Source organism: Myxine glutinosa, chromosome 9, assembly GCF_964187855.1.
Source record: "Myxine glutinosa chromosome 9, kmMyxGlut1.1, whole genome shotgun sequence".
Lineage (NCBI taxonomy): Eukaryota > Metazoa > Chordata > Myxini > Myxiniformes > Myxinidae > Myxine > Myxine glutinosa.
This window is the reverse complement of record NC_136269.1, coordinates 128,925,480-128,944,951: the sequence shown is the minus strand read 5'-3', so window position 1 is coordinate 128,944,951 and position 19,472 is coordinate 128,925,480. Positions and strand designations below refer to the sequence as shown.

At 43.0% G+C, this 19,472-nt stretch overlaps 1 protein-coding gene across 1 annotated transcript in view; it reads left to right on the top strand.

The window, feature by feature from the left end:
• The window catches only part of NOVA1 (NOVA alternative splicing regulator 1), a 157,151-nt gene that overhangs the window by 78,835 nt on the left and 58,844 nt on the right, over window positions 1-19,472 (top strand). The window lies entirely within an intron of this gene.

Here is a 19,472-nt window from a genome sequence, read left to right as displayed (position 1 = left end):
ACTTATCATCATCCAGGATATCATTTAATATACCCTTAATCATCATCCAGGATATCATTTAATATACCCTTAATCATCATCCAGGATATCATTTAATATACACTTAATCATCATCCAGGATATCATTTAATATACCCTTAATCATCATCCAGGATATCATTTAATATACACTTAATCATCATCCAGGATATCATTTAATATACCCTTAATCATCATCCAGGATATCATTGAATATACCCTTAATCATCATCCAGGATATCATTTAATATACACTTAATCATCATCCAGGCTATCATTTAATATACACTTAATCATCATCCAGGCTATCATTTAATATACCCTTAATCATCATCCAGGATATCATTTAATATAAACTTAATCATCATCCAGGATATCATTTAATATACATTTAATCATCATCCAGGATATCATTTAAGAAACACTTCATCATCATCCAGGATATCATTGAATATACACTTAATCATCATCCAGGATATCATTTAATATACCCTTAATCATCATCCAGGATATCATTTAATATACCCTTAATCATCATCCAGGATATCATTTAATATACACTTAATCATCATCCAGGATATCATTTAATATACCCTTAATCATCATCCAGGATATCATTTAATATACACTTAATCATCATCCAGGATATCATTTAATATACCCTTAATCATCATCCAGGATATCATTGAATATACCCTTAATCATCATCCAGGATATCATTTAATATACACTTAATCATCATCCAGGATATCATTGAATATACCCTTAATCATCATCCAGGATATCATTTAATATACACTTAATCATCATCCAGGATATCATTTAATATACCCTTAATCATCATCCAGGATATCATTTAATATACACTTAATCATCATCCAGGATATCATTTAATATACCCTTAATCATCATCCAGGATATCATTGAATATACCCTTAATCATCATCCAGGATATCATTTAATATACACTTAATCATCATCCAGGATATCATTTAATATACCCTTAATCATCATCCAGGATATCATTTAATATACACTTAATCATCATCCAGGATATCATTTAATATACCCTTAATCATCATCCAGAATATCATTGAATATACCCTTAATCATCATCCAGGATATCATTTAATATACACTTAATCATCATCCAGGATATCATTGAATATACCCTTAATCATCATCCAGGATATCATTTAATATAAACTTAATCATCATCCAGGATATCATTGAATATACCCTTAATCATCATCCAGGATATCATTGAATATACCCTTAATCATCATCCAGGATATCATTGAATATACCCTTAATCATCATCCAGGATATCATTTAATATACCCTTAATCATCATCCAGGATATCATTTAATATACCCTTAATCATCATCCAGGATATCATTGAATATACCCTTAATCATCATCCAGGATATCATTTAATATAAACTTAATCATCATCCAGGATATCATTTAAGATACCCTTAATCATCATCCAGGATATCATTGAATATAAACTTAATCATCATCCAGGATATCATTTAATATACACTTAATCATCATCCAGGATATCATTTAAGAAACACTTCATCATCATCCAGGATATCATTGAATATACCCTTAATCATCATCCAGGATATCATTTAATATACACTTAATCATCATCCAGAATATCATTTAATATACACTTAATCATCATCCAGGATATCATTTAATATAAACTTAATCATCATCCAGTATATCATTTAATATACACTTAATCATCATCCAGGATATCATTTAATATACACTTAATCATCATCCAGAATATCATTTAATATACACTTAATCATCATCCAGGATATCATTCAATATAAACTTAATCATCATCCAGGATATCATTTAATATAAACTTAATCATCATCCAGTATATCATTTAATATACACTTAATCATCATCCAGGATATCATTTAATATACACTTAATCATCATCCAGAATATCATTTAATATACACTTAATCATCATCCAGGATATCATTTAATATAAACTTAATCATCATCCAGTATATCATTTAATATAAACTTAATCATCATCCAGGATATCATTTAATATAAACTTAATCATCATCCAGTATATCATTTAATATACACTTAATCATCATCCAGGATATCATTTAATATACCCTTAATCATCATCCAGGATATCATTTAATATACCCTTAATCATCATCCAGGATATCATTTAATATACACTTAATCATCATCCAGGATATCATTTAATATACCCTTAATCATCATCCAGGATATCATTTAATATACACTTAATCATCATCCAGGATATCATTTAATATACCCTTAATCATCATCCAGGATATCATTGAATATACCCTTAATCATCATCCAGGATATCATTTAATATACACTTAATCATCATCCAGGCTATCATTTAATATACACTTAATCATCATCCAGGCTATCATTTAATATACCCTTAATCATCATCCAGGATATCATTTAATATAAACTTAATCATCATCCAGGATATCATTTAATATACACTTAATCATCATCCAGGATATCATTTAAGAAACACTTCATCATCATCCAGGATATCATTGAATATACACTTAATCATCATCCAGGATATCATTTAATATACCCTTAATCATCATCCAGGATATCATTTAATATACCCTTAATCATCATCCAGGATATCATTTAATATACACTTAATCATCATCCAGGATATCATTTAATATACCCTTAATCATCATCCAGGATATCATTTAATATACACTTAATCATCATCCAGGATATCATTTAATATACCCTTAATCATCATCCAGGATATCATTGAATATACCCTTAATCATCATCCAGGATATCATTTAATATACACTTAATCATCATCCAGGATATCATTGAATATACCCTTAATCATCATCCAGGATATCATTTAATATACACTTAATCATCATCCAGGATATCATTTAATATACCCTTAATCATCATCCAGGATATCATTTAATATACACTTAATCATCATCCAGGATATCATTTAATATACCCTTAATCATCATCCAGGATATCATTGAATATACCCTTAAGCATCATCCAGGATATCATTTAATATACACTTAATCATCATCCAGGATATCATTTAATATACCCTTAATCATCATCCAGGATATCATTTAATATACACTTAATCATCATCCAGGATATCATTTAATATACCCTTAATCATCATCCAGAATATCATTGAATATACCCTTAATCATCATCCAGGATATAATTTAATATACACTTAATCATCATCCAGGATATCATTGAATATACCCTTAATCATCATCCAGGATATCATTTAATATAAACTTAATCATCATCCAGGATATCATTGAATATACCCTTAATCATCATCCAGGATATCATTGAATATACCCTTAATCATCATCCAGGATATCATTGAATATACCCTTAATCATCATCCAGGATATCATTTAATATACCCTTAATCATCATCCAGGATATCATTTAATATACCCTTAATCATCATCCAGGATATCATTGAATATACCCTTAATCATCATCCAGGATATCATTTAATATACCCTTAATCATCATCCAGGATATCATTTAATATACCCTTAATCATCATCCAGGATATCATTGAATATACTGTTACAGATACGACTTTGATGGTATGGTGGGCCGAGCGGGATGGCCGCCGTATCCGTACAAGTTACCCCGATTGCACCCGGGGTTGACTAATCGCGCTATGCTGGCTCAATAAGAAAAAGAAGACACCCGGCTGGATTATAATGACACAATACGACACCAGGGGTTCAGTTCTCAAGTATATTCGTACGGAAAAAGGTTAGATTACAACTACAAGAGGGACAGCATAGGAAGACAGGCACTTAGACACACTCTTATATTAACCCTAGACAGACCACAGATAAACGGGACAACGCTGACTCACACGGGATTTGATGAAAAGGGGAGGCAGGTCGCGATGGCTCAGGTGCACCTGGCTCAGGGACAGAATCACGTACGGTGGTGTCCAGAGATGCGTGAAGGTATCACAGCGCTTGTGGGTCGCGACTTTGGTCTCAAGCTGGGGAGGTCGCTCAGTGCTCGGGAGGGTGGCGTCTTTTCCTTCCAAGCTCGGGGCGCATCTGACGTCACGTCCGGCGCGGGGCCGCGTATATCCGGCGGGGAGTGACACGCCCTCGGCTCGTTAGCGCCGCCCCAGATGGCATCGGCCCATGGCTTCTCATTGGGTGCGGGGGTTACCGGCTCCGCCCTTGACGAGGGGCCGACAGGGAGCCCCTTCGTGGTAACCCCGTGGAGCGCGTGGTCAATGGCGGCTAACCGAGCCGGAAGGAGGACGCCCACTCCCCATGCCGTCACCGCGCCGCCCCCCTCTTTTGTTGTTGTTGTTGTAGTTGGCGCTTCTTCATGGGGAAGAGATGCGGAGAGGTATGGGGAGGTCCTAAACTTCCTAACAGGTGCCATATAATCACATTCTGGTGCAACGAAGAGTCATAATTAATGGAAACAAGTCCTTAACTGACATAGATTAAGAATAACTAGCAAGATGTCCTATAATTGTCTACGTGTGGTGCGGGGGACCTGGGCACGACATTTAATGGGGGGATGAAGGGGAAGATCGGCTCTAATGGGTGTTGTTTACAGACAATGGGACTAGGGAATGGGGTAAGGGAGAGTTGGGGAGTATCGGAGAAAATAGGGGAATATTTACAAGCGGATATGGAGGCCAAATTCCATATTCGCAACATTGCACCCTTCTCTACCCTCGGGGCGTCCCGACCCGATAAATTTTTACCTACTTTAGTGTGGCACGCAATGTAGTTCCCTCTACTATTAACTCTACCCTGAGTGCGACAGTTTTACAGATATTCACAAATGAGTAAATATGTCCCCCTGCGACGTTGCACCCTTCTCCTCACAGAAACACACCCACAGGATAACCGAATCCGGAAAGAATTCTCAAACTAAACATACAGCCGGTAGGGAGCATTATTTACAAGACTACGCTGCTATTTACACTACGATCCAGGACCTGTTTTTGGAGGAACACATGCAGATGTTATGCATAGAGAGAGCGCGCTTGCCAACATCGATACACCAACCCACGAGTGCTCTGTGGCCGACGGCCTTTAATAACGTGCAGAGCACCCTTTCCCAGCATCAAAAGCACCACCCCACCACCAATCGGTGCAGTCACCATTGTTCATTGGAATAAAAATAACTTCAACAACCCCTAACCCTGCAGGTGTCTCTTGCTCTTCTTGTGGTGCACTTGGTGTTAATTAAAAGTGGTTCACCTGTATGGCATAGGTGCCACGTTGACCCATAGGTCCATCCCCGGGTGGTGCTTGGCCGCAAAAGAGCTGCGGTCCATGGTGGGTGGCCACAAACATTGCGGTCCATATGGTGTATCGATCCAAGCAGCAAGCAGCGAAAGTGCAGGCCCACAACTGCGTAGCCAGCACCTCTCTCTCCTCTCTCTCTACCCCAAAGCCAGATCCTCGGAGGTGGGAGACAAAAGAAGCAGACAAGTGAGTAAGGTGGTAAGGGCGCAAAAGTGCACGCAATACAAGATGATGCACATTGGGGGCACATGGGAACCAGGTGAGACAGGTACGTTCCTATCGTACGCCCCCCCCCACCAGGTAACCTACATGGCCCCTCCCTTACCCCTTACTGTATCCACAAAACACAACACTACCCATAAACATCTACTTTACAAATCGACAACATCCCTACTGTCTTCCCCGTTCCTCCCATAAACCAAATTCGTCTTCTCTCCCTCCTAACCAATCAAATTTGCCATTTTCAACTCTCATCAAAATTTGCCATCTCCAACTGCACATCAAAATTTGCCATCACCAATTCATCATCAGTCCCTCCTAAGGAGGGAGAGATGGAATCACCCCAATGTCTCATCCACGTCGTGATGCGTCTCACAAATCCTCACAGCAATCTCATTTCTGCAACACAAACAAAGAAAACACAGGTGTGGAGTCATCATCATCACCACAGGCAAGTGGCTGCGCATGGTGCGACAGGTTCATCAATCCTAACTATTTCCTAAATGACTTTAACAACTTTACACTACCCGGGGTCTTTCTCCGGCCAACCCATTGGCCCTCTTACACTATGGGTTCTAAAAACCAATTCCCATTGGCCAACCTGTGGTGCTCTTCAATTTGGGGTCTCACTCCCCCGATTCATCTCCCGGTGCCCTCGTACAATTTCTGGGCTGTGGCGTGTACCTCTCCCAGTGGGTCTACCCACCTGCACACCTCCACCACTGCAGTTGCCTCCGAGCTTACCTGCTCCTCACCCTAACCTAACTACCAGGGGAAGGCCCTCTGGCTCTCTCCCCACTCCGTGCCCTCTCTGGCACTGGGCTGCCCGATCCACACCCGGGATCCTTAGGCACCCACTCACAACTACCGGCTCCCAGAGCCCACCTGCGGCCTCACCTGGCCGACATCCTCACAGTGGTGGAGTGCCCAACCAACTACACACACTAACAGGCTACACGCCCAGCCATTTCCACAACACTAATGCACCCATTCACAACACCATTCTGCAACCGCACCACAAATGCCAATATCCAACCACAATTTACCTGCACCCTCTACCTAACACTTACACTACCCGCCCCGGGTGCTCGTGAAAGGGGTCCACTCTTCCCCCATCCACACCTTCGCACCATGCACACCACTCCGTACCACTCACTCCAACTCTCTCCACACACCTGTACCTGCACACCTGTGTTCTCACACCTGGTGCCACCTGCACCCTTCTCTCCCCAAGCGCATTCGCGCTGATCCACAACACTCACTACTCATACACTGCTCCACACACCTGTCCAGTTGCACACCTGTGCAATCACACCTGTTCAATCCTCACACACACAGCATCATCTCAGCTAACTACTCCCTTCTGAAACTTGCGCTTCCCAGTCGTCCCTTTAACTATTGCGCTCCCTCGTCATTATAATCCACACTAATCTACCTGCGTCCCCACTACAGGTATCAGTCACTAACTAAACTTAACGTTACCTAATGTCAATCTTCGCTAGATCCCTACACACCATATCCTAACCCACCCGGGCTAGTTTTCACTGCCATACACCCCATAAGCTATTGCTCCTTTGCCCCCACCTGTGAGGGATGGTGGATTTGCCATCCCACCACATCGGGGGTCTCTCACTACCAATTTTGCACATCAAATTTCAACAAATTAAAAATTTGCCAATCACTGCCCATCATCTGCCAATCCTTTGCCAATCATCAAATTTTGCTTTTCTCTAATTTTGGGTCCAAAACACTAACCTCATCACCCAGTCGACTCACTAATACCTCTCGGTGCGCCAATTCCTGTCCAAAGCCCGGCTTCGTAAAGCCAAGCCATGAATGCTGGTTGTTCTGTGCCAGCGGCTGGGTGCGTCCCGCATTCGGTGCAGGGAAGGAGGTTTACCCGGGCCGAGATCCCACGCATCACCTCGGCGTGGAGCCATCCAATGTCCCGATCTCGACCTGCCGGAATGCCTCAACAAAAAGTGGTCGCCATGACGACCCTTTCTATCGGGCCGCCCGCTCCGCCTAGCGGAGCACGGACGCGGCCGTTCAAAGCGAGGCCCAGCGTGGATCGCGCACGGCGGTTCTTTCGAAACCGCCGTGGTTCGGATCCCCGCTGGTTCTCGCGGCACGCGAAGCCCGGCACGCACCGAGGGCCTGATTCGGCTATAAGTCGTTCTAAACTCTATCCCGTCTAACGTCGATGCTTCACCTGGACGCTTACACCCCGCAGCCCGTTCCTTGCTCACACATCCAGCCGTGCCCATCCTCCTCGTACCGTTCCTTACACACCCAGGTACACCCATTCCACTCACAGCCTTGGTCACACACCTGACCACCGAACACTTTGGCACACATTCGTTGCTCGCACACCTCACCAATACACCGCTTCGCACCCCCTCCTCAGTCACCTCCTCTGTGACAATCACAGGTGTGCTCTCATTCGCACACCCAACCACGTGCCTCACCACCAACTCCAGCGTGCATTCCCACTCACGCTCTACCATTCCAGGGGTGCATCCTTCCATCCCAGGTGTACATCCTCGCTCACCTGTCACAACTAACTCACGCTCCATGTCACTCTCACTACTTTCACCTCCATTCCTGACAACGCACTCACCCTTACTCTTGACAGCGCACTCTTTCCTCGTGCACCTGTCCGTCACCCACCTTTCTCGCGCACACTCCTGCGCACACTCTCCCGTCACACCCTCTGCAACACTCACCACACCGCGCTTCCACGTGCTCCCTCGCACACACGCTACGACCGACTCACTCTCGCCAGCACACTCACTCCTTGGCACGCACTTTTTCCTCACACACCCCAGAGTCGGACTTTCTTGCACACCTCCTCTTTCGCACACCAGACCTGTCGCACACTTCACCAACGGCCTCTCACGAACACCCGGGTCCATCTCGACCCCCAAGCTTATTAAATCCCCTGGCGCATCATACGCACGACCATATTGGTCACCACTTACACCGGGTCCTCTTCCTCTTCGCTTCTCCTCCATCACCTGCGAATCCCTCATCCGGTTAATGAGCACATCATCACGATCCAAACACAGACTTTGGACCAATTCTTTTATCTCCTCTTTTATCTCTTTCTTATCCCCTCTCCGTCGCTTCTTAATTTCGCTCATCCCTTCTTCCACTTCTTCTAATTTGTGCTTCACTTCTTTTATTCCCCGGTACGTCTCCTCAAGCTCGTCCTCCAAGGCTACCTTGACCGTTTCCATGTGCGTCCTCACCTGCCGGTCCTTCGTCTCCATTACCTCTATCACCTCGTCCAACCTCGTTGTCAGTCCCTCACGTACCATCTGACATTCCCTCCTTGTCGCTATCAAGTCGTTTTTTATGTCGTTTTGTGTCGCTTTTAAACCTCCTAATACCGCAGTGTTCCTTTGAACCTGCTCCACTAACTCCGTCTGTCCCACCGTCAGCTGCTCCACCTCCTGCGTCAGGTCCTCTATGCCCCCTTGTAACTTTACAGTCCCCTTTCTCACCTCCTTCTCCATGTGCTCCTTACAGTGCCTCACCTCCTCGCGCACTCCTCCGACCTCCTCACTCACTCCTCTTCTGATCTCCTCTCCCATCACTTGCATCTCCTGCCCAGATGCCACCCTCATCTGCTCCATTTCCTCCCTGTGAGCATCCAGTTTGGTTTCTACCCCCATTCTGACCCCCTCTATCTGCTGCTCCATTTGTTTAACTTCCCTTTCCGCTTGGTCCCTCATGTCCCTCAATTTGCCTTCCATACTGTTTTCTAACCCCTCTAACCCTTTTTTCACTCCCTCTATCTGATTCTCCTGGGCAGCCATTCTATTTTCTACCCCCGTTAACCCATGTTTCACCTCTTTCATCCCGTTGTCTAACCCCTCAAAATTATTGTCTAACTTCCCAATTTTCTTGTCTAACTCCTCAAAATTATTGTCTAACTTCTCACCGGTACCCCTCATTTGGCCCTCTAATCGCTCACCCTGAGCATCCATCCGGTTCCCCAACCGCTCACCCAATCGCTCAATCTGGCTCCCCATACTCATCTGTACAGCTGCCTGTAACTGCGCAATGAGGGCCTGCATGTCAATCGGCTGCATGTTAAAGCCCGGTGATACAGCCGGCTCGGCTACCGCACGCTCGTGCGAGGCGCCTTTTTGCGCGCCCGCTACTTCGTGCGTGACGGCGCTATTTTGCGAACCTGCCGCCCTCACTGCTTCGCTCTCCTCCTGTCCCTCATTTTGGTCCTGGATCGACCCTACCTCACTCTCCCCTACCGGACCCCAGCCGTCTTGATCCGCCATAGCGCGACTTGCAAAATTCGAGTTTCGTAAAACAAAACAAATTTCGGCCGCTCCAAATTTTGACCAAATTTTTTTTTTTTCCTCTATTCGTTTTTTTTTTTTTTCCTTCAAAATTTGGTCGGGCCTCGAATCTCACTCCCGACACCAATTGTTACAGATACGACTTTGATGGTATGGTGGGCCGAGCGGGATGGCCGCCGTATCCGTACAAGTTACCCCGATTGCACCCGGGGTTGACTAATCGCGCTATGCTGGCTCAATAAGAAAAAGAAGACACCCGGCTGGATTATAATGACACAATACGACACCAGGGGTTCAGTTCTCAAGTATATTCGTACGGAAAAAGGTTAGATTACAACTACAAGAGGGACAGCATAGGAAGACAGGCACTTAGACACACTCTTATATTAACCCTAGACAGACCACAGATAAACGGGACAACGCTGACTCACACGGGATTTGATGAAAAGGGGAGGCAGGTCGCGATGGCTCAGGTGCACCTGGCTCAGGGACAGAATCACGTACGGTGGTGTCCAGAGATGCGTGAAGGTATCACAGCGCTTGTGGGTCGCGACTTTGGTCTCAAGCTGGGGAGGTCGCTCAGCGCTCGGGAGGGTGGCGTCTTTTCCTTCCAAGCTCGGGGCGCATCTGACGTCACGTCCGGCGCGGGGCCGCGTATATCCGGCGGGGAGTGACACGCCCTCGGCTCGTTAGCGCCGCCCCAGATGGCATCGGCCCATGGCTTCTCATTGGGTGCGGGGGTTACCGGCTCCGCCCTTGACGAGGGGCCGACAGGGAGCCCCTTCGTGGTAACCCCGTGGAGCGCGTGGTCAATGGCGGCTAACCGAGCCGGAAGGAGGACGCCCACTCCCCATGCCGTCACCGCGCCGCCCCCCTCTTTTGTTGTTGTTGTTGTAGTTGGCGCTTCTTCATGGGGAAGAGATGCGGAGAGGTATGGGGAGGTCCTAAACTTCCTAACAGGTGCCATATAATCACATTCTGGTGCAACGAAGAGTCATAATTAATGGAAACAAGTCCTTAACTGACATAGATTAAGAATAACTAGCAAGATGTCCTATAATTGTCTACGTGTGGTGCGGGGGACCTGGGCACGACATTTAATGGGGGGATGAAGGGGAAGATCGGCTCTAATGGGTGTTGTTTACAGACAATGGGACTAGGGAATGGGGTAAGGGAGAGTTGGGGAGTATCGGAGAAAATAGGGGAATATTTACAAGCGGATATGGAGGCCAAATTCCATATTCGCAACAATACCCTTAATCATCATCCAGGATATCATTGAATATACCCTTAATCATCATCCAGGATATCATTGAATATACCCTTAATCATCATCCAGGATATCATTTAATATACCCTTAATCATCATCCAGGATATCATTGAATATACCCTTAATCATCATCCAGGATATCATTGAATATACCCTTAATCATCATCCAGGATATCATTGAATATACCCTTAATCATCATCCAGGATATCATTTAATATACCCTTAATCATCATCCAGGATATCATTGAATATACCCTTAATCATCATCCAGGATATCATTTAATATACCCTTAATCATCATCCAGGATATCATTAAAATATGGAAAACTTTATGAAGGAGTCATTTATATTTGTCACGTTTGATTGATGTTGTATCTGCATAAAAACTTGTGTCAAATATTTAGATTGACAGCTGTAACTGCGGTAGTTTGATGAAGCTAAATTTTTCATCAGTACAGGCAATATCACACATTTGAAAAGTATCTGGCCACGAACAGTCATTGCACACCAACGTCGTCCACAAGCCAAAGCGAAACTGAAGGACATAACTGAAACAGTCTGGACACCGTGGCACCTGTCAGTTATAACGGTCAGTTCCAATTCTTGGACGAGGCTTAATTTCCAAACATCATGCAGAATCACTCATAAAATCGCACGACATTCTTTCAATTTTGGAAAGCACATCACGCTATGCTGGAATTTAATAATCGTGAGGAACTGTTGCATTTTATGGACTTATTCGGTTAAATAACTTCGCTTCGATTGCACAATGCCCATGAGGTATTAAATTACTTAAACCCCTCAAAAACTGATGTAGTGTTTAAATTATGTGTTGATTGTTCATTTTTGGAATCGCAACTGAGTGTTTTCCTTCCCTTAACTCCTTGAATGCTGTACGATTGTGTTTATAATTTATTGTGGCTTTCATCACAGCTTGAAAATTCTAATTGTTAATTGAACACAGCTTGAAATGTAAAAATTGCAATTTCCAAAGGCCGAAACTGGAAATATACTGGAAACAGGCGATCTAAGTAATTTGAGTATTTCCTCCAACGCTTGCGTAGAATGCAATTTTTGCATCATTATTTTTCAGCAAATGATCCAAGGGCAAAGTTAATTCATTGCTCAGACAATCCGTTTTCATTTGCCTGCGGGTGAATAATTCCGCCGCTTGCACCATTATGCTGACGCTGGTCTTCGTGCAGGTATTGGTCTGGGATTATTGCTCCTCCACAGGAGCTTCTAATCCGCACCCCTGAGGACTGTTATTGTGACGTAACAGTGTTGGCGTAAAGTGGTGCTAAGTTGCTACAATGCAGGGAGGAATCTTGTGGGTGCATGTGGTCAAAGTGAAATTAATGACTGCCTTCCAGTTTCCTTACATTTATTCTTCATTCATTTATTCTTCATTTATTCATTTATCATTTATTTCATATCATTCATTCATATCATTTCATATCTTCATTCACATCATTCATTTATTCTTCCAGTTTCCTTGCTTTGTGTGAAAATCTTCTCTTTTTTTATTTATTCCTTCTCCTCCCAGGCCTTGCCTTTCTAGTAACATTTAGGTATCTTAGGTCCAAGATGCAAATTTTACACCATATGTGGTTTTTCTTGACTCTTAAGGTATTTATATTATTTTTGTATTTTCGCATCTTCAGCTGAAAGGTTTATCATTGTAATGTAAATATTTGCAAAAATAAATAAATATATATATATGGCAGTTTTTAAAAATTCATTTTTAAGTCAAGGAGCTGGTCGGATAGCTTTTTGTTAATTTTTTTTTTGCATTCATCATTGATCACAAAAAGACAAACTGACACATAAAACATAAAACATGATAAAGGGAGCGGGAGAACAAGATGGAGAGCAGGGACATCGGGAGATCTGTGGGAGGGAGAGGGCTCGGGGGAAGGAGGCATGGGAAGGGGGGGAATGGTGGGAGAGGTATAAAACACATGGACACAGCTAGGACTTTCAGGAAAGAAGTCGGTATTTCAAAAAAGTGGATCTGGGGCATCTAGCTTCAAGGTACTCCCCTCTGAGCTATCCAGCCGACTTTCAAATCTCGACCCCGCTACAAACCGTCACTCTGGTGTTCCACACGCGGGTTGATGTATCAATGTGTCTGCGTCCATTGGAAGGTTGCAAAACCAGAAGACATTTCTGCAAGAAACTTTTCGTTAATAGACCTTCAAAATCCCACAGCATCTTTTGTGAAGAGTGAGTTAGTTATCGCCGGCATCCTGAACAAATTACAAATTCCTACCGCCTTCAATCAAATATCAGGCCTGGCCTGCTGGTTCGTGAAAGATTTGGGCTGAAAACGCTCCTTTGGCGGACCCACAAGAGGGTGGGAGTAATCGGGGTTATTTGAGAAGTAGTAGCAGCAATTAGTATTACTCAATTGAAAGTGTTACTGACCAGCAAATCACATGTAAAACCTACATTCTGAAGGTTGTGCATCCATTATACTTTCTTCGGATCTAAATTTTAAAAATCCTTCTCCACCCGCAGTGAAACAACTTTTTCACTTGGAATTACATTGGCAAAGCCGTTGTGCGAATTGGATAAAACGTAATTATCCTGTTAAACTTTAACTTAGATTAAAAAAAAATCCTTGAAGTGCAAAACATTCCATCAAACCTCTTGTTTTTTTATTTTTGCCCTGTTAAGATCCAATCACATGTCATGTCATGTCATGTATTTAAGGGGAGATGAAAGGGGGTTTGAAAGGTAGGGATGTAAAAGGAAAAGAAGGTTGGGTGGAGATAGATGTAAGGAGAGTGGAGCAAAGAGGAATTTATAAAACATGTGGGAAAAGGGTGGGAAGCTAGACCAAGTGTGAAAAATTCCACCTTTTCAACCACCTGGTGCTGGGTGCTGGGTGGTGATGAGGATGGGAGAATGGAGATACCAGAAGAAAGTTACATGACCATGACCATGGCTCATGTGAAATGTGCAATGTGCAACTTAAGTTTAGAAGTTGCAGATGTTAGGTTTGATTCAATTCATCATAAGAATGTTGTCAATAAACACTGTAAATGATAATAAATTGATTAAATGAATGGGGTTGGTCTTCAAGGAAATGTGACATAATCCTAAATACCATATATGAACATTTCATTTAAATGAACAATTAAAAACGAGAATATTGCCACTCAGTAGAGAGCATACCTCTGCCAGGTTGAGTAGTTGGGTCGGATCTGGATCCGGATCTTCACCAAAATTGAATCATTTTATCATTGTCACACACCCAACCTGTCCACCAAGTTTTGGCAGAAAACCCTGCCCAACTTTTTGAGATATCCTCCTCACAGACAGACAGACAGACAGACAGGGGTGAAAACATAATCTTTGGTTCACCTTTGGCAATATTACTCCAAAGATTCTGAGAAAACGAAACAAACAAAATGGAAATAAAATGTATTAACTATCACGATTCATACAGTCATGGTCAAAACTATTGGCACCCTTGCACTTTTTTCAAATAATGCACCATTTCTTCCAGAAAATTGTTGAAATGATTTTTTTTTTTTGTATCCACATATGTATTGTCCTGTCTGTGCCGATAAAGACCGGTCTCGGACGGATTGCCGATCGAGCTTACACTCCGAGGCGTTCAGTCAAAAATGGCGGAGTTCTTTACATGCAGGGAAAGGAGAATGATGAACTTACCTGGGCGGCTTCCACTGGAGCGTAATCAAGCCAGACTGACACAGATTTAAAATGTACAAAAATACTGGCTTTATTGAAGGAATGCCAAAATAATGCAGGGCAACTAAAATTCCTAAATGGAGCGCCCCCACAAAGACCCGTATACACACAAAGGGAAAAATAATTGGTGAAAATAATGTGTAATATTTCTGTACTCAGGTGGGAGCGGCTTCTGAATCCCGTCGGGAATTGTCGAGGCCCCAAGCGCGCAATCTGGGTGCGGCCCAGGCCCTGGTGGGAAGTAGGCCTCAGCATGCCCTCTTTCACTCAGCCACGCTTGTCTTCGTCGTCCGCTTCACCAGCACCCAAGTCTTTCAGCGCACCCCGACGACGCCCAGCCAGCACTAACGAGCCAGTGAAAGGACAATGCGGCCGCTCAGCCGATCGCCCGGACGAAGAAGAAAGAATGCACGAGTCACGACCGTCTGCAGGAATCGGCACACCCCTGGCGACAACCGTGACTGTTCGCTATCAAAGTCCCAACTCAAGACAGATGTCGACCGTTCATATAGAAAGCCCAGCGCAAGAGATATCTGCCTTCCACAAACACCAGGACCCGAGAGACAAGAGGATTCACACCCGCACGCTCTCGATGTCCCACACAAGAGAGAAAATGTCAGGAACCCAACTCTTTTGTACTCGAGGCTCTGACATCATTCATCATCCGACAATCCCCGTGCGTGCCCACCAATCCAATCGTCCCATCTTAGCAGTCCTTGCTAGAATCAATCCTGGACCAATCGCTCTTCTTCGGGGCGTGGCATTACGGCCCTGCCTGATTGATGTGGTGATGTGGTGGCTGGCAGTCCCAGCGGTATTGTTCAACGTCTAGTTCCGGTTGCTTAAAGTTATTAATGCATGATTACTTGGCTGTGTGTGTGTGTGTGTGCTGCATTGTCATAAAGAACAGAGGGGAAATAACAGAGGCAATTACATACAGGGGATTAACCATTAATCGCTAACTAATTAACATAACCCACTCCTCGTCATGGGAACAATGATACACTCTCACACGACATCCTGTCTAAACAGATCCCTACTTATGATACATGGGGTTTCTTCTTCTTCTTCATCGTGACATATGGAGCATGGTAATCTATACACTTCTACCTGGACCTAAGGTATTCCATTGTCTACCCCCCACAAATGCAACAGTATTTCTTTGGTTTGCAGTGGAACAAAACAAAAAAAGCTGAAAAAATTACTAAATCTTAGCTTATTCCACACAGAAATCCTAAAATGTCCTGGACAATATTATTATTATTATTATTATTATTATTGTTTTTTTTTGTATATAATATCGAGGCTCGTGTAAGAGCTAACCTTAATCACAAAAAGACAAACTGTCACATAAAACATAATATAGAGGGAGTGGGAGACAAGATGGGGAGAGAGAGGGAAGCACACAAGCACAACTTGAAGGCACCTTTTAGAAGGGCACCTTTATTGGCACCTTTTAGAAGTTGTTAGAAATAATAATTAGATTTCAAACAGGTGATTCTCCTTTACTTTGGGATTGAACTCACCTGTGGTGAGTTACAGGTGCCTGCAATATAAAAATCACTCATTCAACCAGTTTGAATAGAGAAATGGAGTCATTCTGCTGTTTTGTGTCACTGTGTGTACCGCAATAAGCATGGAGAAAAGAAAGAAAACCAGAGAATTGTCTGAGGAGGTCAGACACACGATTGTTGCCAAGCATGGACAATCTCAAGGCTACAAGTCCATCTCTAGAAACCTTGATGCTCCTATGTACATCTTACGCAATGTTATCAGGAAGTTTAAGGCCCATGGCACTGCAGTGAACCTCCCTGGACCTGGCTGCAAGAGAAAACTTGATCAAATATTTCAGCGAAGGATTGTTCGAATGGTGGAGAAAGAACCTCGATCAACTGCCAAACAGATTCAATCTGACCATCAGACACAAGGTACGACAGTTTCAACTCGCACCATCCGTCGCCAACTCGATGAAAGGGGGTTCTGGGGTAGGAGACCCAGGAGGTTCTATGGCAGGAGTTCTATGGTAGGGGACTGAGAGAGAGACATAAGAAAATCTGACTGGTGTTTTCCAAAACATACCTGAACAAGGCAAAATCCTTCTAGAAGAATGTCCTGTGAAAGATGAGACCAAATTAGAGCTTTTTGGTAAAGCACATCATCTCTATGTTTACAGAAAACAAAATGAAGCCTTCAAAGAAAAGAACACCTTCCCTACAGTCAAACATGGAGGAGGTTCAGTGATGTTTTGGGGTTACTGTGCTGCCTCTGGCACTGGGTGCCTTGAATGTGTGCATGGCATCATGAAATCAGGAGATTACTAAGGCATTTTGGAGCGCAATGTTCAACCCAGTGTCAGAACGCTGGGTCTCCGTCGATGGTCATGGGTCTTCCAGCTGGACAATGACCCCAAACACACTTCAAAAAGCACCCATAAATGGTTCAAGACAAAACGCTGGACTGTTCTGAAGTAGCCAGCATTGAGTCCAGATCTAAATCCTATTGAACACCTGTGGAGAGATCTGAAAACAGCAGTTGGGAGAAGGCACTGTTCAAATCTGGGAGAATTGGAGCAGTTTGCACAAGAAGAGTGGGCCAAACTGCCAATAGAGAGGTGTAGGAAGCTCATTCATGGCTATAAGAAGCGCTTGACTGCAGTTATTTTGTCCAAAGTCTGTGCTACCAAATATTAAGTCAAGGGTGTCAATAATGTTGTCAATGCCATTTCTTTTTATTTTCTGATTTAAAAGGATATATTACGTTCTGAATCAAAAACGAGGGTTCTGTAATATTAACAGTGAAATAAAGAATTGTGGAGACCAAATACTTTTGTCAATTTCAACTTATTTTTGGAGAAAATTGTGAGTTATTTGAAAAAAGGGTGCCAATATTTTGGCCACGACTGTATCTATCTATAATTCCAGTAATCTCTGTGTGTTTGTTTGTACGTTTGTCTGTGACCGCTGTTTCTCGACAACCACGGGTCCGATATACTTTAAACTTGCCAGGTATATTGCTGGGGACCCGAGGATGTGCCTTTTCAAGGTTTCATATTAATCGGACAATTACTTACCGAGCTATGTCCAAAAAACGATTCAACCAATCAGAGAGCAGCGAGCTATCGCGTGTGCCGAACGTGGCGGACACACTCTGCCTCGGATGGCACATTTGAGAGCGTATTCATTTATTTCACGTTTGCAAACTATGTTGCCGCTATGTTGGCGTTAAACTATGTTTTAAAACTAATAAAAACCCCGGGGGGATTGTCACTGTACTCGCAAGCCGTTCGCCGTTCGCTTTGGCGTTGCGAATGGACCAAAACATTTCATGCACCAAACCATTTCATGTAAAGCGTTCGCCGTTCGCTTTGGCGTTGCGAATGAACCAAAACATTTCATGGACCAAACCATTTCATGTAAATAGAGGGGGGGATATAATTTTAGATATAGATATAGTACGGGCATGCCCTAGTTTATGCAATTGCCCCAATCACACCCACACTCCCACACACACCATGCATTGACATGCCTTACCACTCCAATGTATATAGCTCTTTCTAAGCACTATCTCAATGACTCACTCATAGTCCATGAGCCAGATAAAATTTGACTACCAAAAAAGAGGGCAAATGGCCACTATATTTTTCATTTAGCCTTACATATTGCCTGTATGAAAAAATGTGATGGACATTTGAATTCGGTAGCTAAACCCATTTTGGCGGCCATTTTCCAAAATGGCCGCCATTTTCATATTTCATCAATTTTCATATTTCATCAATTTTCATATTTCATCAATTTTGATATCTCATAAATTTGGCCATAACTTTTAATCGGCTGGTCTGAGGCACATGCACCCTATGTTCACATGCACCATAAGATATGTTCAGTATGTCATTTGGCATATTTCAAAGTAAACTAAAAGGAAATTTGTTCACCACCTGTCGAGATAATTGGGAAAATATGTAAAAAATGTGTAATTTTCACTCAAAAATGCTCAACTTGCCCAGCTTGGGGAAGGTTGAATATTTTTCATTGCTGGCTGTCATTAATTATTTGATTAATAGGCTGTGCGCTCGTGGAGAGTTTCCCTGTGCCAGTGCATTTTGAGGGTAATTTACACCCAAAAAACATTCTTCAAATCCGTAAAAACGGAATGAAGAATAAAATCTATAAGTTGTGTGTTATATATAGGGACATTTGCAAACAGAAATTTTAACGTAGAGCCATTTTATGTTACTTCAGTATAAGACAACAAATGCCTAATGGGCTGGTAAACCTGGCTTACTGGATTACCTGATTACTTTGTGCTTATTTAAGTAATTTTGATGATTTCCTGGGTGCCTTAAACCTAGGTATACACACTGAAAATATCCCTCTAGGTTGACTACTATTTGACAGAGCCATTTTAGTGGATCAGGATGTCACCTTGGGATGCCATCTTGGACTTGTCAATAAATAATTAACTGATGGTAATTTTATTGATTCACTTGGATTCCTTGGGCCCTAAAACCTAGGGTTGGACACCAAAACCACCTTTCTAGGTTGAATAATA